Source organism: Thunnus thynnus, chromosome 17, assembly GCF_963924715.1.
Source record: "Thunnus thynnus chromosome 17, fThuThy2.1, whole genome shotgun sequence".
Lineage (NCBI taxonomy): Eukaryota > Metazoa > Chordata > Actinopteri > Scombriformes > Scombridae > Thunnus > Thunnus thynnus.
The window spans coordinates 6,684,834-6,711,798 of record NC_089533.1 but is presented as its reverse complement, the minus strand read 5'-3'; the positions used below and the strand labels follow the sequence as shown (position 1 = coordinate 6,711,798).

The 26,965-nt window shown below is 39.9% G+C and overlaps 1 long non-coding RNA gene across 1 annotated transcript; it reads right to left on the bottom strand.

Moving 5' to 3' along the window:
• Positions 1-12,505: 12,505 nt before the first annotated feature.
• On the bottom strand, positions 12,506-24,775 carry LOC137168072 (uncharacterized). Its single transcript, XR_010924229.1, has 2 exons — positions 24,542-24,775; positions 12,506-15,609 (listed from the first exon to the last, which is right to left on the bottom strand). It is a non-coding gene; the product is annotated as an uncharacterized lncRNA (long non-coding RNA).
• Between the last annotated feature and the right edge of the window lie 2,190 nt (positions 24,776-26,965).

The window sequence follows — 26,965 nt, the reverse complement described above, 5'->3', positions numbered from 1 at the left end:
CACTGAAGCTGGTGGAGGACCCGCTCATCCTTGCCCATGAGGTGAAATGTCAACTAGATGACTCTGAAACATCCACAATTCAGCTGATTCTTCCTCATGGCAAACTGCAATCAATCACTCTGCCTCCTGGGTAGCCATTATTTTTTAGCTTTTTAACTGGTCAACATGATCTCGTAGCCATGGAGACAGGGTCGTGCCCAGAGGGCAGAGGATATAAATGGATGCCAGGTCTTTTGTAATGTGTGTTAACAGATTTGAGTCAGTAACACACTCATGCAAGGCTCTGGCAATTAAAACAACATTATTTATGTTTTGTTAACTCTACCACTGCAAGTGTTTTAATGTTTAAATCACATTTCTCTCTCTTGCTCTCTCTGTGTTTGTGTGTGTGTGTGTTTGTGTGTGTGTGTGCATCGGATCTTGTAACATGGCCATATAAACACAATACAGACGGGGTTATCAGACTGGACTTTACATTTCACATCCCGCATTAAATCCCTGCACTTGTCACGTTCATATATTTCATCAAACTGGACTTTACGTTGTGCATTGCATTGCAACCTCCACTGTTACATAATTTAATTATTTATGCACATGTCACATTTCATTTTGCTCTTGTCACCTTCATATATTTCCTACACTTTATTTCTTTGTCCATAACACAGCCCATATTTCCTTTGTACAGTCAATATTTAATTTCAAGTTTTATGTCCCATTTCAAAACTATTACTATTACTGAGCAGATTTCAAAATTTAAATTTAATTTTAAATTTACTTGTTTGAAAGAAAACCTTAACATGGTCACAGTGAGGCGATCAAGATCATCATCAAACAGTTACATAAAGCGATATAAATAACATAACAGCTCAGATAACTACACAACTCAAAGACAATGATTCAAACAGGTAAACTATGTGGTTTCAGTGATAGCAGCATCCATAGCAACCACCATAGCAACGATAGAAAACCTGAAAAAATCTTTGTAATAACTGACAAACTAAACATCGTATACATTCACTGAGCGAAGATAGTGAAAATGAAATGCAAATTTCTATCTAGAAATATTATCAAAACGCACTTTAACACTACAACCGTCAACATTTCAATCCCCCCCTAGAACCACCGGGGGAGTCATTCTTACCTTCTGCCACAACAGCGTCAGCGTTCACAAAGATGTCACCTCTTGAAGCAGTTAAGTTGTTCATTTTCATCTGTTTTTTTTAAATAATAAGTAAGACTTAATAAAATAACTATTTAAAATTCAGTTTATGGGGTTTATTCATTTTACAGTTGCTTTAAGCTATTTCTTAACAGAATGAAAAGATTTTAAAATTCAATAAACTGCAGGCTACAATAAACAAACAACAAAATAATTAGCGCATTTAAATAGAAGAAGAACATTAGGTAATAGTTAAAAATGAATTTTGGATAATAACGTGTTGTTTTAGTAATGCTGCTGGGAATAAATTATCTATCTATCTATCTATCTATCTATCTATCTATTTATCAAATCTAGCTAGCTCTAGCTCTTGATATGGCAGTCTGCTTATCAAAAGACATCTAAACAACGGGTGTTGCTAAGCAATCGGACGTGGCACGACATATACAGCGGTTTCTTTTTTTTTTCTCTTTTTATCCCACACCCTCCATAATTCACTAGATGATGAATGAACCCATTTTCCTAAATGGGTTTATTAATTAAGTTATTATTTTAACAGAGTTACATACATTTGAAAATGGCAGGGGGGGGGGGGTAAAAAATGACCCCTTGGCGGTTCTAGTGTTATAATCTAAGCTATCTTAGAATATTGCATTTTCCACTAAGAATAAAGGGAATGTCAGCCTTTTTTTTTTTTTGCAGATAGAAACATGACAGTCACGTGACATGGACGTGACATGGACGCAGGCCAATAGAAAAGAATAGGCCAAAAAGAGTAGGCATCTGACAATTTTAGAGCCGTTAATGTGAAACTCATACATTTTGCGCTGTGGACCAATGTAGTTCTTACTCATTTTGATGTGAGACTGGGTTTGCACTGTGGACCAACATGGCTATTACACATTTTGATGTGAGACTGGGTTTGCACTACGGACCAACATGGCTATTACACATTTTGATGTGAGACTGGGTTGCTGAGTGAGGCTGTTAAGCGAGGGTCAGAAATGAGAGCAAGGCAATTTGAGGTTGGAAATGAGCGATGTCCTTTCTCATTTGAGCACCGCAGAGGCCTTACCCTCTCAGACGCCACCTCCTCTTATATGTCAACATGCCCATTGTGTTTCAGCTTCCCTCTGTTGTGTTTGTCTCTCATTACACTGAAGAAAGAGAGCCAGAAAGAAAAGAGTGGTAAAAACAACTGTGAGCCACAGTGATTTGGAAATGAAATATCAGCCCCAGTCTGTGAGGAGGAGGTAATCTCCCTTTAGAGGAAAAGACAGCAGATGAAAAAGACAACTAGGCGGGAGAGAGAGGGGGAGACAGACAAAGAGGGGAGGGGAGAGGAAAAAAAGAAGCACAGAGAGAGAGGGAGTATTGGGGTGCTGGGATAGATTGAGCTCATGTCTGAGCTGCTCCACACATGAGTGGAGATCTGACACTGACACAGTACTGGTCCTGCTGGTCTGAGAGCTGCACAGAGAGCTGTGGCTCTGAGGAAAGTTCACAAATTCCCATGGATGGAAAATATGTAAAATTAATTACTGTTTACCATACTAATTCATCTTGCTTATTAAGCTGTACAATATACTGTAGTAAGGTTATACAATTATTTTATTATCATTTACACCACTTAGCTGTTATTTTTATTTATATATTTATATGTGTAACATTAAATCGCTTATTCATGTCCCCTTGCCTGAGAGTAATTTTAGTTCCTACCTGCCATTGATTTTGGGGGACAGCTGTGTGTGTGTAACAGTAACAGAGTAACATGCAACAGTGAAGTAATATTGTCTTATCATTTTGGTGTTGATGAAAGAAGATTAAAGAAGATTATTCAAAGAGAAGCTGTAGCCCTGATGTTAGAGAGAGTAGCCCAGAGTGACCAGAGAATGCTACCCAGCAACAAATGGATGGATGGATGGATGGATGGATGGATGGATGGATGGATGGAGGACAGATGCCCATAAGAATGACTAAAAAAAATGAATAAAAAAAGAAATTGCTAAAAAGAAAAAGGTGTAATTTTGAATTTTTCCATTCGGGAGGCTAAATTGATTTTTAACCTGGACACTTTGTTGCATTATGTATCTTTGTCTGGCTGGTTTAGTAGCCTTTGTTTAATGGCTTGAATGTCAATTTACTGGATTGATCAGTATGTCTGGATCAGGACTATAGCCAGAATTCAGTTCATGCATTCAAATTTCTGCAGTGCAACCCCCACCCAGTTAAAATATTCTTGACTTGCTACCAACCAAACTATGTAAAATTTTCTGAGTATTAAAAAAACCCCACACAATTAGACAAATTAGTTATATGTATAACTGTTCAGGTATATTTTCTTTAAAGTGGAAACAGACAATTTTTCAACTTTTGGTGTCAGGTGGGGTAATGTTAGAAAAATAAACATTAGGAGAAAAAGTGCAAGTTTGTTCATTCATTTAATCAATAATGGAGACATGAAAGCAGATGGAAATTTTTTAGTACGTGTTGAGAAAAGTGAACCGGGTTGGTTTATGTTTTTATTCATTAATTCACAAAAAAGTATTGATGTCAGTGATAGCATTAAGTAATAAAGTTATAAAACATAATTATAGAGGTGTTATTATGGACATGTGCAACTGATCCCATAATAAGAAGACAGGGCATTTTTGAATGAGTGGAAAAATTATATGGATCGAATATTTAGGTAGATTATTCCAGTCAGATGGAAACATAAAGGCTTTCTTAGCTATAGACTCAGGAACATAAAAAAAGAGCTGTATAGAGTGTCTCAATTGAGAGTTTCATACATTGTACAATGACAAGTTATGAAAAGACAACCAAGAGCAAATCTGCATAGTCTATTATAAACTATACTGAGAGGAAGATTAGTTTTGGATGCAGCCTGATATACAATGGCAGCATAATCCAATATTGGTAAAATGAGGTGAGACGCAAGCTTTTTTCTATCAGTAAAAGAAAAACAATTTCTGGATCGGTAAATAACACCATACTGAAGTTCAATATGAATAATATGGCTTTTAAATGAAAGTCATAGGTTCAGGTTTTTGGTGTGTACCATCAAGACAGGCAAGAAACACATGAACAAGCTTTAGAATTGGATTTAATGCTTTGGCGAGTTCTGAAAATCATAGTGTGGGATTTAGTTTTATAGAGTAGTAATTTATTACTTGCGAGCCAGTGTTGTAGGATATTAAAATCAGACTGCAAAGCTGATTCAATCTGTAATAAATTAGCTATAGAATATATTACCGTGTCGTCTGCATAACATTAAGAGCAAATCGAGGGGATAAAAATAGAAAAGAGAAGTGGACCAAGAGTTGAGCCTTGAGGTACACCCTGTTGTTGTACTAATGTATCAGATTATCTTCCTTGTATGACAACACGTAGTTTTAACAGAGTAAAGTTTATCTAAAAGAAGGTAGTGGTCGACCAGATTTAAAGCCTCAAATTAGTGAAAATTGTACCTGTTAATTTACTATCATTAGATGCAGAGAAAATGTCGTTTATAAGTTTTAATAAAGCAGTAGTTGTGGAATGATTTGATCGAAAGCCAGATTGGAAAGGTGATAAGATATTGTGCTTGTTGATTAGTTTTTCAAATACTTTTGCAGTAGAACAAATGATTGAAATCAGTTTCTAATATTTGAGTTCAAGTACATCGCCCACATTTTGTGCAAGAGAGTGATACATGAGCATTTCCATATGGCAGGTATTTCAAAAGTAAATAAAGACATCAAAAGATCACAAAGAGGGTAGATGAGAACATAGGACGAGTTTTGAGAAATTTGGTTTCAATGCCATCTAACCCAGGACCAAAACATGCATCATTAATGGCATCCTGGACCTAGACAGGTGTTATTGTGCTGAAAATGAAAGAGCTGTGACTAGACAGTACATTGTTAAAAATCACCACCAACACAAGAATCAGGCATTACAGCAGAACAGACCGAGGAGAAATGATGATTAAATGCTTGAGCAACTAAAAGTGGAAAATTGTTTAGGATTTTTAAAGTCATGAGCAAGAGATTCTATATAATTGGATTTGGCATTTCTAGTCATAGTTTTACTCACATTTCTCGACTGTCTGTACTTTTCCCAGTCAGCAGGATCCTTGGACTTTCAAAATGTAGTCCATGCTTTATCTCTCTGCCTGAAAATACTCATAAGATAAGAAGTTATCCAGGGAAGATGCCTTCCCTTGACTTCAGTAGTTTTCAAGGGACCATGTTTACATATAACATCAGTGAATTCAGAATATAGTAATAATAATAAAAGTCCCAACCATCATGAACATTTGGTGTTAGTTGATACCTGTCCCAATTAATTGAAATTAAGCAATTAATAAATTCATCTGTATTCATTTTCTTATATTGCCTGATTCTAATTAATTCGGGTGGCAATTTGGGTAATTTAATTTTCCAATTACAGTGCACAATTGCATGATAACTGATGCAGTCAGACATAACCCCTGCTTTAATAAAACTATTTGGGTGTGAAACCAGTATCCAGTCAAGCAGAGATTGACATTTAGGTGTAACATAAGTGGGCACACTAATTAACTGAATTAGGTTCAGATTTACAAAAATGTTTTTTTTTCTTTACTAGAAGATTTATCAATCTAAATCTTATTGAAGTCGCATAATATGATATAATAAGTTTAATTTCTTGCAGGTAATAGAATTTATAGTGGGAAACATACAGTTAAAGGATTCAGCAGGTGCAGAGGGAGGTCTATAAATGTTACTTATTCTCATGCAGAGTAACCTTTACAAAGATACACTCAAAATGTAAAGGCATAATATCAGGGATAATTAACTCAGAAACCAGATTAGAGGACACATATGTGGCTAAACCACCACCCCTAGTGCCTCTGTTGACTCTGTAAGTTTGTAAGTTTGATTTTATTTTTAGATATTTTGTTAGTGAGACAAGTTTCTAATAAATTAATAACAGGTTTATACTGTTCAACCCATGCTTGAAATAAATCAATGTCTATTAAAAATGTTTCTGATATTCAAATTAATTATTTTCAGTCCTTTAACACCATTCAGTTTGATACTTAGGATACTTATACTGATCAAACATTGCAAAGCAAAAGCAAATCCAGAAAAATAAGATGTAAGACACAAAGATACCAAATACATTATCAGTAACAGCGAGACACGCAGACAGGATGAATAGACACTAAAAAACAAGACCAAACACTAAATTAGTAATTAATAAACAAGAGGCTAGTGCATTATATAGGGAATTATAAAGGCTGCTGCATATAACTATAATAACAGAATTCATTAGGGTCAAGTTATTGCAATACCTTGTTAGTTTAATTTAAAGGGAAAAACAAAATCGTTCACCACTGGAGAAAAGTATAACCTACCTCAATAAGATGGGGGAAAAGTATATATTTCATCATAGTACAGCCAGTAAGACTTCCGCTTTGTGGCAATGTATGGTATATAGTTAATTTCGAAAGTCACCAACTATATCTCGAAAGAGTGTCGTCATGGTTCATAGTGGGAAGTCTGCATAAACTTTGTGAGGGACGGGTGACTAAAGTTAGCCTGTATTTTCAGCAGGGACTTATGCTGGTGAGTTCATGGAGGAGTTCATAGAAGACATGAAGACAGCTTCAGCGGCTTTGTGGTCACTTAATAGTTTGTAGATGCATTCATTTTTTCTCTATCAGCACCAATAATGTTAGCATACCAGTGCTATCTTTAACATACTGCTGTGGGAAATCTTCAGATAGGCAAATAAATCTTCAGGTCACCCACAACTTAGTATTAAACTCAAAATTTATAAGAGAAAGACTTAAAGAAATACACTGGAAGCTGGTAGAGTTCAATGTGAATAGGTTTACTCTGCATAAAGAGCAATACAAAGCAAACCGAGGCCTTGATCCCGGGATGAAGAACCTAATGAAAATTAAATGATATACCTCTAATAACCCCTCCTAATCTGGGGCTTATTCGCTGAACCCCATCCTGTTTGATCTTAACACTTTGGTAATAATCCAAACATGACTCATCACAGAAAACAATGGTGTCTCACACTTCTCTAACATGTATCAGTTGTATTAGGTATCTTCCCCATTTCTCCCAATACACATGGCCAAGCGGCCTTCGCTCATCACACACAGAAAATTAAAATTCCCTTGGGTACTATCTCTTATTGACATAAATGTTATCTTTGCACAATTACCGGCCTATTCATGGAAAGGCGACTTTCCACCACAATACAGTTTCCTTGTCGTGATGTTATTGTCACGATGTTATTGTTCTTTATTTTTTTAGTGACACATCAGAATAAAACTGTCTATGCTGCCCGAGGAAGAGCATCAAGCTTGAAACATGCTGAGTAGCTGCCACTCCAAGACAACTTTCCGACTGTGTTATGAGTTAATTGAGCCTATTACATTCAACATTTTTATGCATTGAACAGCTTCGACTTTTATGTGAAATTATTGACCTCAAAACAGGCTTATTTAAAGGCTGCATACAAGTTCAAAAAGCAGTTACATAAATTGTGTATCTATTTTGATTCTGCTGTATTTTTTTTTACACCTGTGACCATTGTTTGATGGTCTGCTGGCTCCAGGGTCCATCATGGAGTATTTGGAACTACATTACTGAGGTATAAATGAGGGAATGTCGGCTAGGCCTGTCTGGCACATCTTTTGTTATTGAAGATTTTTTGGGATGGAGCAGGAACATTACCTGGCGAACAACACACCGATACAATACAATGAGACTTGCAATAACAGCGGTACAGATGATGACTGGGATTGGCAACACAGGTCAACAACAATGGATTCTTTGATAAGCATCAATCAAGCTGCCGGCCCTCTTGGGGCTTTGATCGAGTGGTTGTGTGTTGTTGTTGAGAGGCTGGCTGGGGATGGAGGTTAGCAGGGAACTGATAATGGGCTTCAGTGAATCACAAGAGATGAACCCCCGTTGAGAGATGGAAGGGAGGAAGGAGAAGAGGATGGAGGAAAGAGCAGCAGGGCAAATGAGGGAGAGAGGAGTGCAAGAAGCAGGAGAGGATGGAGAGAAAGGAAAGGATGGAGTAGACTGGCTGAGGAGGGAGGCTTGTCCCCCACCGCCCATTTCCCCCCCAGTTCCCTGCTGGATGACCAGCACACAGACAACCAGGCACCATGACGGACATTCTCTTTCTCTAATGAGTCCCAGTCACAGCTGAACACACTGCTGTGCTTTACAGCACCAACAGAAGGGCCTGCCACCATGAAAAACTGACTGCCTGCTACAATCACAAACACCACAACAAATACAAAGAGTCAAATGAGGTCCTCCTGCAGTATATCTCAAATATAATTATGTTTGTTTGTGTCTTTGAAGGTGTGTAAGGACTGTTTTTTCAGCCTCTTGCCATTGCAGGCGACCAGGACACCTGCTGCGTGTTCGCAGCACACACTCGCTCTGCCTTGCTTTCGCCTCTTTGCCACCTGTTCTGTCTTCTTCTCAAGTGGAGCCAGCCAAGTGCCTACGCCAGATAGCGGCATATCACATAGGCAGGCTCCTTTGGCTCTGGGGAAGAAAGAAAGAAAAAAAAAAAAAAAAGCGTGTATCGTGGAACGTTCACTCACATTTCACATTCACTAAATCCATTCAGTAATCTCCTTATGCGTGCGACATGGCAGTATCAGAGGGGGTTGTTGAGGTAACTGTCAGGGAATTTGATGCAAGTTCTCTTGTCACAGTCACTTTGGCTCGCTCCCGTCACTCAGCCTGCCGTGCTCTGAGGGGCCGCTGACAAGAGCGGTATCGGCAGGCAGAGGAATGGCGGAGAGGATGTCCTGGAGGGCACCTATTTAAGATACGGATACAGGAGTCTGGATGCAAACCTGGCAGTTCACAATGAACGGGCATTCATGTACAATCTGCTCTGACTTGTGGAAACTGTCTTTGATCAAATAAGTGGCATTGATTTTGTGGAGCCCGAGCCTTTGTTGCCATATGTATATTGATTTTGTCCATCTTTGACATGTCAGGCAGGGGGTGAGAAGTAATGTGAAAAATGACCCCCCTCTCTGCCAGAGAGCCAATGAGGCAAGGCCAGAACACAGCAGGGAACCCTGCCATTAAAGTGATGCCCTGCTCAGCCACATTACAGTCCATTATTTTGAAACTTGGGGTCTCTTGATATAATTGGCACTTACAGAGAAGGATGCAGTGACTGCAACTCCCATTTTTCACAACACCCTTTATAGCAGAGGCCCAAGAAACATAAATATGCGCACACACCATGCGCCATCTGAGTGTAATCTAGTCCTCATCCTGAGTCTCCTGTGGGTGTCTGTGGTTTGCTGTGCCAGTGAAATGAAAGCAGGCCTCTCTAATAACAGCAAATTTAATACCAGCACTAGTCCCTTAATGAGAGTGCCCTGTGTTTGCTCTAGACTCATATCCGCAGCACCAGTGGGAGAGAAGGCGAGGGAAGGAAGGAAGGAGGGAAATGTAGTTAAAATCTCCCATTAGCATCACCTCCAGGGCAAGCATGTACACTCCCCAGGGGGTGGTGGGGGCGGCGGTCTGCGTGTCTAGCGCATGGTGGCACGGGGGGCCACAAGATGCCCATCCTCGCCTCTGCACAGCTGGAGCTCCTCGGATGGCGGTGTGTGCCACCATTAATAACCCACAGAAATTACTGTGGTGCTTATTAGAAAACAGCTTGACACTGGAGATCGGATGAGAAACAATCTGCTACAATAGAGGAAAGAACCCCTTAGAACAGACGGGAATGATAAATGATGTAAAACAGCGAAATAGAAGATAAATTCAATGTTCCTACATATCATTTGACGGCGGGTGAGGACCTAAGAATAAAAGATCAAAGAAGGAAGACTGTAGTGTGAGTGTGGAATCATTTTGAGAGTGTGTATGTGCAAATTCGGTGGGTGTGTGTAATATTACATTGCATGCAAACATGGGCAAAAAAAAAAAAAAAAAAAAAAACAAGCGCAAGAGGAGGAAAAACTTGCAGATGAGAGCATCATATCCAGTCAGGTGATTGGAATATTTACGCGATGGTCAAACAATTAACTAGTGATCCTTTTTAGCAATTAGCATGTCCGCCATATCAAGGAACAAAACTAAACAAAAACAAACCATTGCAATCATCTCTACTTTAATAATCTTGGTGAGGTCCCCTGAGTGTTTACTAAACAGAGTGATTGTGGTGGAGATTTGAATATTTAATAACAGGAAGAGATTGCAGAGGAGCAGCGTCTGGGGAGAACAACAATCCGTTTGGACTCACTGGGCAAATGAGGGAAACTAGGCTGAGCTCATTGAGTTTGTCCCCGTGGTATTAATGAATTTTAAATGAATTTTAGGGAATAGCCGTAAATACACTTCGAAAACAGTGAGTAGGGAGTGTTTCTCTGCTTCATACGGAGACAGAATATCTGTCTCTTTACAATGAAGGTGCCCGGAAACCACAGCTTTGGGTATTAGGGAGCAGACAGACAGATGTAAGACTTATCAGGATTGGAAAACTCTCCGAGGTAGATTTGATAGAGACATTTATTCTCCGCCTGCTACAGTAGAAAATTCCCCTCCTCTGGGACACATGTATTTTCAACTCAATATATTTCTCAATCCAACACATCCATCATATTGTGCACTTACAGGGATCAAACTCACCTACACATGTAAATTGAGTTTGTCTCTTACAAAAAAAACAACACCCACCAACAAAATATGTGGTTGCATGAGTTTTAAATACAGTTAGAACTATTTTTTGACCAGCAACAGACTCACCATACCTATTAAAACATCAAAACACCACCAGTATGCGACCTCTGCAATTGGAGGAGTAGCGTGCATCTGTAACCTCAGTCCAGGGATGTGCATGTTACCATAGAAACTGTTTAGATATTTTTTTTTATTATGCACAACTGATCCAACACACACACACACATAAATCAACACATGTGAAGACCGAGCACCATCATTTTGAATTTTCAAATTAAAAACTTCTTCTTAAAAAGTTACTTGACAATAAAAACATGCGCTTGTTTAGACTATAATTGAAACCAATTGAAATATGTCTCACATCCCTGCTAGATGAGTTCAAGTACCCCTTCGTCATTGCAATGAGTCATGATCCGAATATGTTCATTTGAATTTAATTTTCAGCTGGATATTTTTAACACTAATAATCATATAAGACAAGAGATCGTTCCGGTTTCTTTTCCCATATAAGACACAGTGATCCTGGAATTGGGTTTGGGCTTTCTCCAGTAGATTGGGTTAAGTTTGTATTTGTACTAATACCACCTGGAGAGACAAAAGGTGAACATTTCAACCATTTATCCATTATTTTTAGCTATCAGTTCAGTTCAGATCTTCATTGTCCCACAAGAGGAAATTCTTCTTGCAGAAAACTCAGCATAAAAACACAAAACAATGAAAACATAGAGACAGTAAAGACACACCAAGGATGTATGTTAAAAGCAAGGAAAACAGCAACAAGATTATCATCATAGCTAATATCAATTCATAAACCTATTTGTACACTGACTTCATTAGCTAAATGACTCCACAATCTTTCTGTTCCTCCCGGCAACATACCCACTGGGGAACAGGTATCCTTGGCTGGGAATCACTATTTTATACCTACAAAGCCTTTTGGCCTTTCAAGGGTTCAGTGAAACATCACAGCCAAATTTGCACAAACTCCAAGGTTTAAATATAACAGGTAACACTTTACAAAATGCACTTTGCAAAATTGTGCATAGTTACTAAGGAACAAGTGAGGAACGAATCAGGAACAACCTAATAATTGATGAATCATTCCTAATAGAGGACTATATAGTAGATACTGATGAGTTACTAGAGAACAGACTGGGAGATCTGTGAATCAATCATACTGACCACTTTCCTCATGAGTCGTTCCTGATTAACTCTGAACCAGCTGCTGAGTGGCACAAAACTAGTAACGACTCATTTATTAGTAATTACTTAAATATTAGTTACTGTTTTCATGCAACCTCAAGTAAAGTGGTACATATAATACTGAGTAGTTACTATATAGTCCCTTATTACTTCATCACTATCAATTAGTTCCTTAACAACAAATCAGATACAGCAGGATTCTCAACAAGTATTTTATTCATCATATTCAGACCACATATTCATTATTATTCACATTCATGTCATATTCTGTACCATTGGTGATGCTGATGCCTTAAAAATAAACATAATAAGAGAGTGTGTAACAGTTTAATTGGGCTAAGTTTAAAGATTTTAGGCAATAACACCAAACAGAAATTGCTTTCACACACTGTATTGAGTATTCATGTATTCAAAAAAAAAAAAAAAAAAAAAAAACATCCAGCAAAATAATAAATAGTTTAAAATATATTTTGACTCCTAGAGAAACAGTACACTGGTGTTATACTGATGGTCCAGCTACACCAGGAGAGACGGACAGAGAACAGGCACAGACTTCAGAAAACAAAGTTGGTGGGCAAACAAGCTGAGGTTAAGCGTCATGTTTATTGTATTTTATCAATGTAAATATTCCCCCCAAAAAATGCTATGCTCTCCCAAACTCAGCAGAAATTAAGCTTCATTCCAGCACAGCATCACATCTCAGGTCACTTTCAGGTCACAAGACTGTTGACTTCATCACATTAGCAGATCTATACGTTGGTTAGCCTTAGCATGTCTGTGGTTAGCAGAAATGCTAACGCTAACTGTTTGTGACATAAGCCATGTTTCCATTAGATTTGCAAGAGAATTTTAGGCAAACTTTTGAAATGTTGCAAAAAGGAAAATGTGAATTAGCTGTGTTTCCATCAACTGGTTTGAGGTGAATAAACTAGGCTATGAAACGTATAGTTTCATCATAAGATGGCGGTATAGGCTTAAATAATCTGACAGTAAACAGAGTAGAAGACGTTGCCAACTGGAAACAAAACAAATAATTACATTGTCTTGACGAGAGAAAGATGGAGAGAGGTCTTCAGGAATTTGTTTCATTTGGGCAAGCTGTAATTATGTCAGCTAGTATTGGCCATCCTTCATGCTATCTAGAGACGCCGGAAGACACCGAGAGCGGAAACAGCTGATCAGTCATGTGAGTTAAATGTTGTTATACATCATTATTTATTTGACAAATGCATTTCCATTAACCCATTTTGCGCATAAACTCTTTTTTGACATTTCCAAAATCCACCTCAAGCAAGCAAAAAGGAAGTTTTTTTCGTATTTTGGTGTTTCCATTAAGCTTTTTTGATACGATACTTCAAATTGCGCATAAAAATAGGGTAATGGAAATATTAAGTGGATAAGCGATAGGCTATATCCACTTCCCTCACCAGTGCTCGTTGGACAGTTCGTGTTGAGTCTAAATAAGTGATTAAGTAATAAGTGTTCATTCAGCAACACGTCTCTTTTCACTGTTACGCTGATGATACACAGTTATACCTCTCATTTAAACCACATGAACTGAACAATCTAACCAGACTTCATTCCTTCTTATCCAATGTCAAGAACTGGCGGCTAACTTCCTACAATTTAACAGCAGTAAAACAAAGCTTTTGAACTTTAGTCCAGAACATCACGAACTACAGATACAATCCTCCCTTGGCTCACTTACTACCAATGTTGGCAAAGAACCTCGGGGTAACTTCTGATAGCCACTTATCCTTTGAGCAGCATACCAGAAATATCATCCATGCTTGTTTTTATCAATTAATAAACATCTCCAAGATAAGACACATGCCTGGACGACTGTAATTCTTTTTTTTTTAACCTTTTTAAACTCTCACTCAGTCTCACAATTGCAATTTATCCAGAACTCAGCAGCCAGATTATTAACTAAATCTAGTAGGTCCTGTCATATCACTCTGATTTTAGCATCATTGCATCGGTTGCCCTTTACTACATTTTAAAGTTTTATTAATTACCTACAAAGCAGTCCATGATCTGGCTCCAGATTATATTAAAGAACTTTTGACCCCTTACAGCCGAGCCAGGCCTCTAAGACCAGCTGATTAAAAACTTTTAGCTGTTCCACCAACCAGACTGTAAACCAAGGGTGACTGTGCGTTTTTAGTTACAGGCCCTCGGCTTTGGAACAGCCTTCCTCTCAGCGTGAGATTGGCAGACTCCACTGAAGCTTTTAAGTGCCTTCTTAAAAATCACTTTTTACAAGATGGCCTACACTTAACAATGTTTTCCTTTTCCATTATCAACATCACTTTCATATTTCCTCTTTATATTACTATTTCATGGTGTGCTGTGCTTGTTTTTTAGTATATTTTAGTATTTTTATGTGCACTTCCATATATTTTCCGCTTTTATCCACTTTTATATTCAAGAGTTTGTTCTTTTATTAGAATTCAATCTGCTTTGAGCTCATCTCTTATATTTGCATCTTATTTGTTTATATATGTGGTTATGTCTTTTACTGAAATATCACCGGCTTTATATGAGCTTATTCCTTTTATCCGCATTTCACTTATTTATATATATGGGGGGCTTACATGACGGGGGTTTCTGATTTTTTTAATTTTTATGCTGTAAATCCTTTTAATCTGGAAAGCACTTTATGCTTTAACTTCAAAAGTGCTGTATAAATAAAATTATTATTATTACTTAATGATTCATTAATGTAGGATCTTCCAGCCTGTTCTCTAGGAACTCATCAGTATCTACTATATAGTCCTCCATTAGCAATTATTAGGGAAATACTTGTTAATATTCATCAAATATCAGGTCATTCCTGATTTGTTCCTCACTCATTTCGCACAATTTTGTTTAGCGTATTGTGAAGTGTTACCCAATAACACGCAGTTAATTGCAACAGCAAAAACACAGTAATGTTGGTTACATGAAAAACACACATACGCACACACATACGCACACACATACGCACACATGCACACAGAGTGAGACAATTTCTTGCGAGCCCAGTCCAGGTCTATTAGGCAGGCATCAGGCATTCACTGTGGGCCAGGTCTGGCTGGGCTCCCAGGTTAGAGGACGTCTCCTCCTGGCCCTCTCTTACCATCTGCTCCGTCCAGAAGGCCAGCACCACTGGGGGGGGGGGGCGGGCTGGCCCACCAGATACAGCCCAGAGGAGAGGAGAGGGAGGGGAGAGGTGGAGAGAGGTTGAGAGGGGGGACACCGAGGAGCAGAGAAGGGTTGGAAGGTGGTGTGCTGGAGCTGATGGAGGTGCAGAAAGGGCTGGAGGTATTCAAAGTGCTGGACAAGGGGAGCAGGAGGCTGTTGGCAGGACAGGGAGGGGACTCGAAGGGGGACAGCCGGGGCAAGGCAGGGCTCAGGTGCCCTGGGGGGAGTTACAGGGTCGTCTGTTACCTGTCCACCTCTGACCAAAGCCATCTGCTGCAGGGAGAGGAAGAGGAAGCGGAGTGGGGGTTGGGGGAGGGGAGGTGCAAGGAGCAGATGCTGGGAAAAAGGTGAAAAAAAAGGTGCTGATGTGAGATCTAAATTTGTGTTCCGTATTTAGGTTTTAATTAGTATCTCATATTGTGCTCAGGCATGTACGTTTTTCTAACAAGGCAGAGTAATTGAAGAAGAGAAAGGTAATTGAGAACAGGAGGAAATAATATTCATGATGGATTGAGTGGGTGAAGGAGTGAGTGAGAGAGAAAGAAATTATTCTTTTTTGCATGAATATGAGAGTTTAATTGGACAGTGTGTGCTTTCAACCTGGCGGATGCAGGGGCTGCTGCTGACGCAAGGAGTTTTGGAAAAATTGGGTTTGAAACAAGAGGGAAATTTCCTCGCTGAAATGAGAGATGGAGCGATATGGGGGGGAGGCTAACAGGACAAAGAAACAGGTCAGGCACTTCATCTGAACATTACTCTCTCCCTTCTGCCAAATCCCATTCCAAATGAAATGCGCCACATAGTCGGAAATAGAAATTTATCACAGCATTGCATACCGGCTCCTGATCTCTCATCCACTGGCATTATAATTGACACTTCAGGAAGATGCAGGGAGGATGCCCAAGGATATCGTACAGTATATCCCTGCTTGTCTGTCACAGCTACGTCCTCCTTTTGTCCCGCTCAACTGTGGCTCCCTCCGAGCCAAACAGAAGGAAACAGACCAAGAGGACTTGTGAAGGTGAGAGCAGGAGATTCTGCAGGCGAGGCGGCGCTGGGACTAAAGGATGGACAGAGCTTAACAGTGGATTTACACAGAGAGTAGCTCACCAATCAAATGCTGAATAAGTTGAAATTTAGAAAAAACTGCTGTCTCTGGACACTGAGACCACAACTTCTTCCTCAACAGTGTGTCGAGCCAATATTGTTTGTTTGTTTGTTGCTAGTAGCCCGACTTTCTTTTCAGCAATTTCACTTTACAAAAAGTTTATAAAGGACATGGCGACAGTGTGCTGCAATTTGCAACAATTGATTGTGAAAGGATAGAAAAATAAAGTGATATCAATCAGTGTAACAAAAATATCTCCGGTGACATCAGAGATCTTAACAACAAACACAGCATGACCACATCATGCTCAATAACATCGTAACTACTGAGGTGATCTAAATTACTTTGATCTCCGCGAGTAATTCAAAATGCAAGCACATAACTATTGAATGCAATTTATCGCATCACGGCTGCAGACTTGATAAAAATTTCTCGGGGAGCTGGAAGCTGTCGGGACTGCACGCTGCACCTCAGGTCCTGATGAAGTGGAGAATGACAAGACTTTCACTCACCAAACATATCACCACAGGCACTAATTCCACCAATTTCTCTGAAAAATGAAAGGAAATTGATGAAAGAAGCTTTGAAAGAAGCCTCAAGAAATGTCCATCATATGAGAGACGTACAGAAAAATCCTAGAAAACATAAATACAATTCTTGATACTGAAATTTATGTACAAATAAATGCAGTTTTTGCCCAATGCTGTTGATTATTGGAATAATGCAACATGGTTTTAAACTGTAGCCCATTCAGTAAAGTTTTGAGTGTCTGGTAGTTGTCTACAAGAAGTACTGATGAATGTTTACTCCATGGCAGCAATGTAGTGGTTCATTTGAAATACACAAGAAACTCCTGAATTACTGCTTTAAGTGGCTGTAAACCAAGTATAATGTGATTTGCTTGTCATGGAAAATTGCTTCAAAAGTTGCATCTCTCCAAAGATCCATAAAGGCTTAAATTACTTTCTATTTTAAGCTGCTCAGTGTTAGAGAACAATACTGAGTCCCAACACATCTGAGCGAATGAAAAAAAACAGAAATGATTGGAGTTTGCATCATGCCAGTTACTTATATGTGAGACATTTCATTTTAACCTCTAATGTGAAAATGTGGTTTTCTTTGCATCAATTAGTGGTGACCAAGATTTAAGGAGATAAGGGTCGGGGTCGTAACCCTTGATGTGTACAGTAGGAGGAGGTCTATTCATGTTGCAGCTTCTGCATAAATCATTTAACGGCCCATTGAAGGTAAAGTCCACTGAAGATTTTTACTTTATAATAGTGCACAGATCAGTTTTATCAGTGCATCCGTTGCAATATTTTCTTAAAGGGGAACCAGCACATTTCCGGGTCTATATTTATGTTCTGGGGTTCTACTGGAATATCTTAACTTGATTTACAGTTCAGTTGTCTTTATGCAGCTCCGTTTTAGCTCCTGTCTCTGAAGGTCCGCCCTCCAGATGAGCCCACTATGTTCTGATTGCCCAGCTTCCAGTTCTAGATACATAAACAAACAGTAGCAGTAGGATTTCATTTTTTTTCTTACATGTTCCAGCCTAAATGTGATTGGACAACATGAGCAACCTGTAGAGCAACCTTAGCAACAACTTTAGCACAAGCAGCAACCTCCGGGGCTGTAAAATGAAGCCAATGCGGAAGTGCCAAAAACTGCAGTTCCTCGAATGGCCACTTGAGGCTCCAAAAGCGAGTCAATCCCCATAGACCCCCATGTTAAAATGCCCAACTTTACAGCAGAAATAAACATGTTTACAGCCTGGTACAAAAAACAGTTTTGGTCTCTGTAGCTAATTTCCCCTTTCATGACAACTGTACGGGGGGTGAATTTTTTTATAACTCACCTGTTTAAATTTTATTAAACTGTAAAGTTATGCATAATGAAGGACATGGCTGCTTTGAGTGACAGGTCCGCCAGCCGCTAGGTGGCTTGTTTCAGCCATTCAGTCCGCCTCTTTGCCCATTTTTGATTGGCTGGGAGTTACATAGCGTCAAGCACTGCCAAGATGGCGACGGTCGGAGCGGCTCACTTTGACGTCATGGTAACTACGTCCATATTTTTATACAGTCTATGCTTTAGCAACAAAGACTACAAAACGGACAGCCATTTGTGTGCATGCACGGACAATCTGATGTTATCATGAGGAGGAAGTAGAGAACTTAACAAACAAAGCATTCAGAGCTGAAGTCCTGGCTTTGACTCTCTGGGAGTACCTTTAGTTTTTAACTTTGACCATATTTAACATAGACATCTGACATTAAAACAGTATATAAATGACAGAAAATCACAAAAAGTATGTTATGTCCCCTTTAAGTTGTAGGACTCAAAAGAGACAGATGCCTAAGATCAAGACCTCCAGTTTATAATGCAGGCTTTCTATTAAAATGTTTAAGTTTCAAGCCCAATAATAACACCATTGGGTGGATGATTTCATATTTAAGAAAACTCCCTCCAGATCCGACATTATACAGTACACTTTATTTCACAGTCTGAGGAGTCCTCCTCTAACTGGGCCTCATGTGTAAAATTGGTGTAGTGCCCCTTTAATTTTAAGAGCCAATAGACAGACTGTAGCATGGTGTCATCAAGGGACGAATCCTGCTTCATAGACAGCAAAAGATGATGAGTAACCGCTCCCAGCCACAAAGGTTTTACTGTAATATGCACACATTTTCCAATGGATAGGAATATTACCTGAAAACCCTACAGTCAAATAAAACTCATTTTGATGATTAAAAAACTTCTCATAAAATAATTCCATGAGTCCACAGATTTAACTCAGTAACACTGAAAGCTCAATGCTCTGATTTCCAGCTCATTGCAAAAGCACAATTGAACTGTTTTAGCACGAATTTTTCCTTTAACGTGTGTAAACATTGTTTGTCAGGCTGCTCTCCCAAACACACAGAAGTTGAGTCAACTTCCTGATAGATGGAGCTGACAGATGAGGAGCCACTAGCCTCCCAGCCGGCGGGCAGTGGCGGTGCCAGGCATGGCTGGCGATATCCGGTTTTTAGCATCCCCCTGCTGTGCCACAATTAGCAGTCATTAGCAGCTCTGGGGAATGGAGGAGGTGAGTGCGAGGGGTTGGGGGAGCGTTGAGATAGCGGGCAGGCTCCAGCAGCATGGCGAGAGCTTACAGTGCTAATCAGGTCTGCTTCTCCATCCCTTGACTCTACTCATTTGTGCCTCTACAGTAAACAAAGTCCTCTGATGTGTGTGTGTGTGTGTGTGTTTGTGACCATGCACAGAGGAGCATGCAGCAGGCAGCGCCACCACAAAACAACCAGGGAAACACACTGTCTGTCAGGTAAAGATTGAAGCCGATGAGATGGGGTACTTAACACAGTCTTGAAATCCCAAAGGATCAATACTTAGCCAGAGTTATTACTCAGTGTATTACATTTATATTGGCACCACCGCTCTGAAAAGCCACCAAAGATGAACCACGTGAAATTGATGTCAAAGGTGACTCTGCACGAAAGGAGCATAAAAGATAATGTGGAAGCAAAACCAAATAAGAGCGGAATCCGCACGGCAGGTTAGCATCATAAGTACGCTCGAGCAAACCTAGACGGCCGTTCTTACAGATAAAGACTAGCCAAATGGCCATATACCGCAAAGTGGGCCTGTGAAAATGACATTGATACATGGAGGGAAGCTACAGAAGAGGAGTGACTTCTCTTCTTTTTTTTTTTTCTTTTTTTTTTCCATGGCAGCAGACTGGCAGCTTGTCCTCTGCCGTGGCCCTCCCCGGCTCTCCGAGCGGCGGGACAGAACCATCTCATCTCCCCTGCTGTGATTTGTGTGTCCGATCACAGAGGCAGCCACTTTTACAGCTGCTATATTGTCAGGGCTAAGCGGGATGTGGCATGTGGAGCTACTGCTGTGTGTATTTCCGTGTGTGTGTGTGAGTGGTTGTGTAGCTATCTATGAAAGGAAGACATTCATTTGCTGTATCATTTCATGCTGGGACAGTCACCCTCCCCACCAACCCCCTTCCCCCCCTCCACACTCACCCTTTTTTTTTCTCTAAAGCTATAGCTCTATAGCTGACCTGTCTGCCATAATAAACAGCTTGTGTTGGACAACTGATTTTAAACCAGGGCCATATCGCATATTTCTGCACATGAGAGGAGGGGGCCTGAGAGAGAAACACATCCATAAAGATGACACCGTTTAAGAGGCAGACAACCTTTACAAAAGAGCGCCGGGTTTAATGGGCTGGCCGCGTGGCTCATAAACCACAACAGCATCCAACTGCAACGGAGACCGAGAGCCAGCTTTACTCAAGGCTGCTGCAGAGAAAACGCTACCACCCTGAAGGCTACACCGGATCGTTTTGCACAAGTCAGTCAGTCAGTCAGTCACAACCGCAAGAAATCACAGAATCTAGACCCAAGAGCGGGAGGTGTGTCCAGGTGTGTTTTGTGGTCTGATAACCACAATAACACAGTGTGGGAAACAACACTATGAGAGCGCTGAGAGTGAACCAAAACAGTAAAGTTGCAGCCGGAAAGCTAAACAATGAGCTGAACGCGATAAAGCTCCGTGAAGTCGAGGGGAGCTGCAGAGTTGGACCATAATTTCCTGTAGGTTCAACACTACGAGCAACACCTCTGAAACACCTCTGACCTATAAGTCCTATATTCAAAATCCTTCTTTGATCCTGCATAGCCTAAACGTACATAAGTAATACCAGCAAAACGTACTTAAAGTATCAAACATAGCTGCACTGATATTTTAATTAGACTGTCAGTAGCCTACTGATACAGCAATGTGTGGGTAGGGTTTAACTATTGTAAATAAAACCATCTGAGACGTTTAGAGGGGGAAATCTCTATTTGGTGGAACTGCTAACAGCTCAAAGACATCTGAAACATGAATCAGATAAAAGTGGTGGAGTAAAAAGTACAATATTTCTCTCTAAATTGTAGTGGAATAGAAGTCTAAAGTAGCATAAAAGTGGCATACTCAAGTTAAATACTAGTATCTCAAAATTATACTTATAGAACAGCTTCACAGTATTCCGAGTCTGTCTTAAAATAATCGAAACAGGTTTTTCTTGCTGTAATCAGGTCCCCTGTTCATGGCAGGCATTAAAAGTTCTCTTTCTAATGCACTTTCAATGAAAGTGATGGGAGTCCTCCATCAAAAAAAAATACAGCCTTTTTAGTGAAAAATTTCCAGCCCAAGCTTTGGAAGACATCTGCTTGATTTGACTAATATGGACAGCTGAGGCTTTATGTTGGCTTCATGATAACCTTTTGAACCATATAAGGAATGTGGAAAAACATCTTTCAATATACATATGACTATTTCTTTACCATAATACTAGCTTCAATAATCATTTACTTTTATTCATTTGAGGTTAATTGGTCAAATAAGTAAAAAGGCTGCTCACTTCCCCAGTTGATTACAGTCTTTATTACGCATACACTAGTCTTTAAATGTACAGTAACAGTTCAAACCGAACTCTGCTCAGGAATCCTACAGATGTGTGATCAGTGTTTAAACTGTAATAATTGAACAGGAGACAGTGGCAATGAAAGACGCACAAAGCCACTGGAATTTCTACAAGTATATCACATCATTTACATGTAAATATATGCAAATACATGCAAAACCAGACACTGACCTCAACTCACCAGACACAAGAGCAGTAAATATCCAAATTTTCCAAGTTTTAACCATCTTCTGCTTTGCCACCTGCCAAAAACACTCAACATTTTTTTCTCATTAATATGCAAATGTGAGGAATCAGATTTGTGTGTTGGATTGAATTAATCCCTGCCACCCCTTCTGCTTGTGCTGTAATCACAAATTACAGACAGGCGTCTGACGGTAGGCTAAAGCCTTGAATCCTGTCAGAGGGTCTTTTACCTCAGGGGAGAACTCCCAATCAACACAACTGGTCAGACACACAGATACGGCAGCGGCATAGTAATTTGGCATATCCGCTGTCAGTTTCAAAGGGATATTAATTTTCTCTTTTCCTTATCTCTCTGTTCTTGTAGCGTCATTGTAGAGCAGCTACAGTAGGCCCACGCCGTGGCCAGTTTCCTGACATGTTAATCAGTGGACAATTTGTTCACGTTTAACAAGGGGGATGTTTGAGGAGATGAAATGAGTCCATTCTCTTGGTTCCTTTTCTTTAAGATTCAGAGCTAATGAGGAAGGTGCATGTGAGGGGAAAAAAAATGAGATCAGAGGGATGCTATTGCCATTCATACACCTCAAATCGATCCTGTATATACATAATGATGTGGCTGCATAATATGGAGGAATTGTCAAATATTTAGATGGTAGTTTCATCCAACCCCTATGGATGGTCAAATAAATGCCAGCTTGTGATTTTTTATACTCATGCATGTGTGATGCTTTGAAGAGAGCATTTCAGGAAGCACTGGTGTGTTAGTATGCATTGTGCATCCTGCAGAAACCTCCCTATTGGATTTTATAACTCTAATATTACACTCTAAATGTTGTGTGTTTCTCTCCGTATATATGTACAGGATGTGTTGCACGTTTCCAGTTGCAAATCTGTTTCACGTGTGCAATATTGAAATTTGTGTAAATCCTAATTTAATAGAACATTGTGTATTGTTTCTCCTCAAGCAGACCCAGATGGTTGCGTGATAAAATAATAAAATGACACGAACATCCAACTGTAAGACGAGTGTCAGGTGAGCCGTGTAGACTGCTGAGATTATTCATAAGCGAGAGTCATGGCGAAGAGCGAAAGTGCGACGTCCTCTGTGAACAGCATCGGCGGTTACATCTGTGAGGAAGGAGAGGCAACATGAGGGGGAAATATAACGGGCCTCGTTCAGATGACAAAGAGGGACAGACAATGGGCGTAGCAGCATTATTTCAACTCCCCTCTGACAGTACTCTAATTTAATGAGGCACACTGTGAGCGCTCGGGTGAGTCTCTGTCTCACTTTGTCTGGAGCAAGGTCAATATGAAAACACAAGGGCACGCAGAGGAAACAACAACAAAAACAAAGCCAGCGCTTGTAAAGGAAAAAAAAATGAAAAGGCCAGATTACAAACCACCAACAGTGCAAACAAGAAATGCCACGCTGGACGCCCAGAATATCCCACTAATTAAATTGTAATAGCAGACATGTTGTAAACAATTTTTTTTTTGCTGTGCAGAGAGCGGTAATAGCATTTTATAGAGGAGAGAACTCGGCCAGAGGTGTTGTTCACCTCCCCTGATGTGCTAAAGCGCGACATAGCAAACACTGCTATCATAGTTGCAGCGACGACAGCCAAGCAAAAACAACAATCTCTTCCAAACACACACACACACACACACACACACACACACAGACACAGACTTAGAGAGACTGCAACTCCAGCCTCTTGGCTTCACCACGTCCTTCCTCCCTCCATCTGTCTGTCACCACAGACACGCACGCCATTCCAGGCAGCAGTCGCCTGGCAACATGGCTCAGTCTCTGAACATATTTCCCAGTTCGGGTAAGATATACACTTTCAGCTACAGTGTTATTTCATTAGAACAGAGCATGTGGGTTTGTGTTTCTGCATCTCTGTCTCCAGCCACCTGCTTTTATTGGAGCCTGCCCCCGGAGTGTTTGCTGGGGGAATATTAAAAAGACGACTGCCGTTGAATGGGATATTATAACATAATTAGCAGGGGTTCCGGGCTGGCACACTGCACGAAAACAGATGGCCTGCTAATTCTATTAGCAGGGCAAAAATGACCGCATAGCTTTTAGCGCTGGTGGAGCGCTGTGACCTTCAAGCCCCTGAAGTGGCCGGGTGCACAGACCCCCAAACTATTACATGATACTTTCACTGACCCCGGACACTTCCTATTACACTCTTTATTAACTGGCAGAATCTCTATGGGAAATCTTCAATTCATGGTTTTATAAGTTCAGTGCACTGAAAGCCCCATATGAGTCAATATGCATGTTGTTGTTTGTCAAATATATGGAGGTTAAGATGTGAATGATGCCCTTAATGATGCTTTAAAATAAGTATATTAAAGTTTAACATTTGAGGTCAAAGTATTATCATACAATACGGCTTTTTTCACAGCAGCATTTTGACTTATCAAAGTAGGAGAAGCATCAGTGTCACATCAGCCTTTTCCACTACAGGAACTCATACCTGAACTTATACCCATTGTCCCGGGGTTCTGCTTTTGTTTCCGCTGTCTTCTGCCTTCTTCACAGACAAGTTCCTGGAGATAAATCCTGGTTCACTGCTCAGGAGGTGATGCTAAATCAAGTTCCAGGTAGGCGAGGGTCGTTAACCTCACAATCACAGGTCTGTTTGCACTTATGTGTCGTCACGGCTCAACTACAACAAACACAACATATCATTAAAAACACCGTTTCACTTCTAGCATAAATGCAAAGACCCTAAGGTTGATTTTATTGCAGATGTAATGCTTGTAATGGAACATTTTTTATTTACATCATGAATTCATGAATTTACATATTTTACAAAACTCTCAAAATTTCCTCAAAACAAAAAGAACATATGCACAATTAATTATTATAATTACATTTTTGAAAACATTTAGAACTTAATCTGCTTTTACTTTTAATGTATTACTTTATTTCCTGTGGCTTTTACTGGTTTGTAAAGTACCGACCACCTTAGTACTTTAACTTCCAATATGTTTGGGGTATGAGAAGCTCCAGGTTACAGGCTGTTAACTTCCCGTAGTGGAAAAGCGGCTTATTAACATTAAATGGCTCCATTAAATTGTCCCGGTAACTCATAGCGGTAAAAGCGAGCCAGCATGAACAATACCACATAAGTGGCATTCAGCCATTAGTCATTTTATTATTTACACCTGTGCTTTTCCTACTACGACATGTAGAAATGAGAAAAGCGTGCTATAACTCTAGTCGCTAAATGTGAGACTTTCCTGTAGAAGTTTCTCACAGTTGACATTTTGACATTTTGTCATAAAATCACAGGTATAACGGCTTTGTTCCTCTGGTAAATACAATGCAGCCTTTAATAGTATTACTAGACACACCTGTGTGACCTGAGGGAGGGATATTTATTTTATTAAAAAAGACTGTAACTGTGGAAGATATGATTTTGTCCCCCATCACTTCTATTATAAGCATATTTGGAAGGGATCTCTTAATGATCAGTATGAACAGGAGGGATGATTACAGAGAGTGAGACCTGTTTCAGTGGGTCAGTTTAACTGGAGTTGATGTGAAACAGCCTAAAAAAAAATCTATTGTATCATATTTATTAAGCTTAACATAGGTGGTGGATAATTGGAGTTTTCATAAAAAGACCTCATTTTGATTTGCACAATAGGGGAGATAAGATGTAACCACGGCGGTTCATCTATTTAGCATCAAAATGGACAGCAGAATTAAACATATTACTACAGCTATTCTTGGTTCCTATTGTATATACTGTATTTCATTATCTCTCTCTTCAGTCTGACGCCCCCATTTTGACCACAAGAGTGTTAAAACCACTGCAGCTTTGAAATGTTGTCAGAGCATAAACCATTACCGATATTACCTTCTGAGATATTAAAGCATCATCTTTTATGGGTTTTTTTTCTAGACTGTGTGTAATTTTGATCAGACTGGTTTGATTTAAAGAAAAAAAACTGAATTTGTGAGTCTAAAGCAGCTGAATATCGCCTCACCGGCCACATGCAAACCTCTGCTCTGCCCCGCATACTGAGCGGAGCCTCAGCGTCTGACTGTCATTCTCACACCCACTCACTTTTCATCTTTACCTCAGCCCCGACATTCTCCCTCCCAGGTTTCAATATGCCGTCCTTCATCCTTCATTTCTCAGAAGATTCCATTTACCTTCTCTATATATTTCACTGACACATTTTCCAGCCCTTTTCGCTCTTTCTTTCAGCTGACTCCCCCTCCATCCCTTTGCTGTCCCTCTCCCTCTAAAGCAATCATCCTTCTTCCTTTCTCTCTTTATTTACATGACACTGAGGTTCTCTCTGAGGCAGGTGCGGATGGCAAAAGGCAGGCTTTCACAAAACGGTTCAGGTTTAATATCTTCCCCTTGCTTTTCATCACAACCCGAGAGCTTCATAGCAGAACTAACATTCCTTGTGTAATCGCATTGTCCTTCTGTAAATACCATGGGCCCAGTCTCATCTTTATTTTATTACCACCTCTATCACTAAAGACCCCTCGTGCAGACCAATATTGTTTAGGCTTGAGGCCAGACGACGCCACCCTCATATCGTCCACCCCTGCCCTGCACAAAACACTGCATGTGAAACACAGTGGACTTCCTTAATATACTGAAGTATGAAAATTGACCGAAGCAATACGTCCTGACATTTAGTCTAATATTAGGTTCCTAATCATAACAAGACATTAATCAGAACCAGAGTCTACAGCCACGCTAGAGGTGAAGCTGTAATGCTCACAGTAAAGAAAACTTTTAGGTGAGTACACTAAAGTTTGACCTGCTGGTGGCGCTAGAGGGAAAGTCAGGGGATCACCAAAGTCAGTAGGCTTCATCCTCTTGGGACCATGAATGTATGCACAAAATTTCATGGTAATCCATCATATA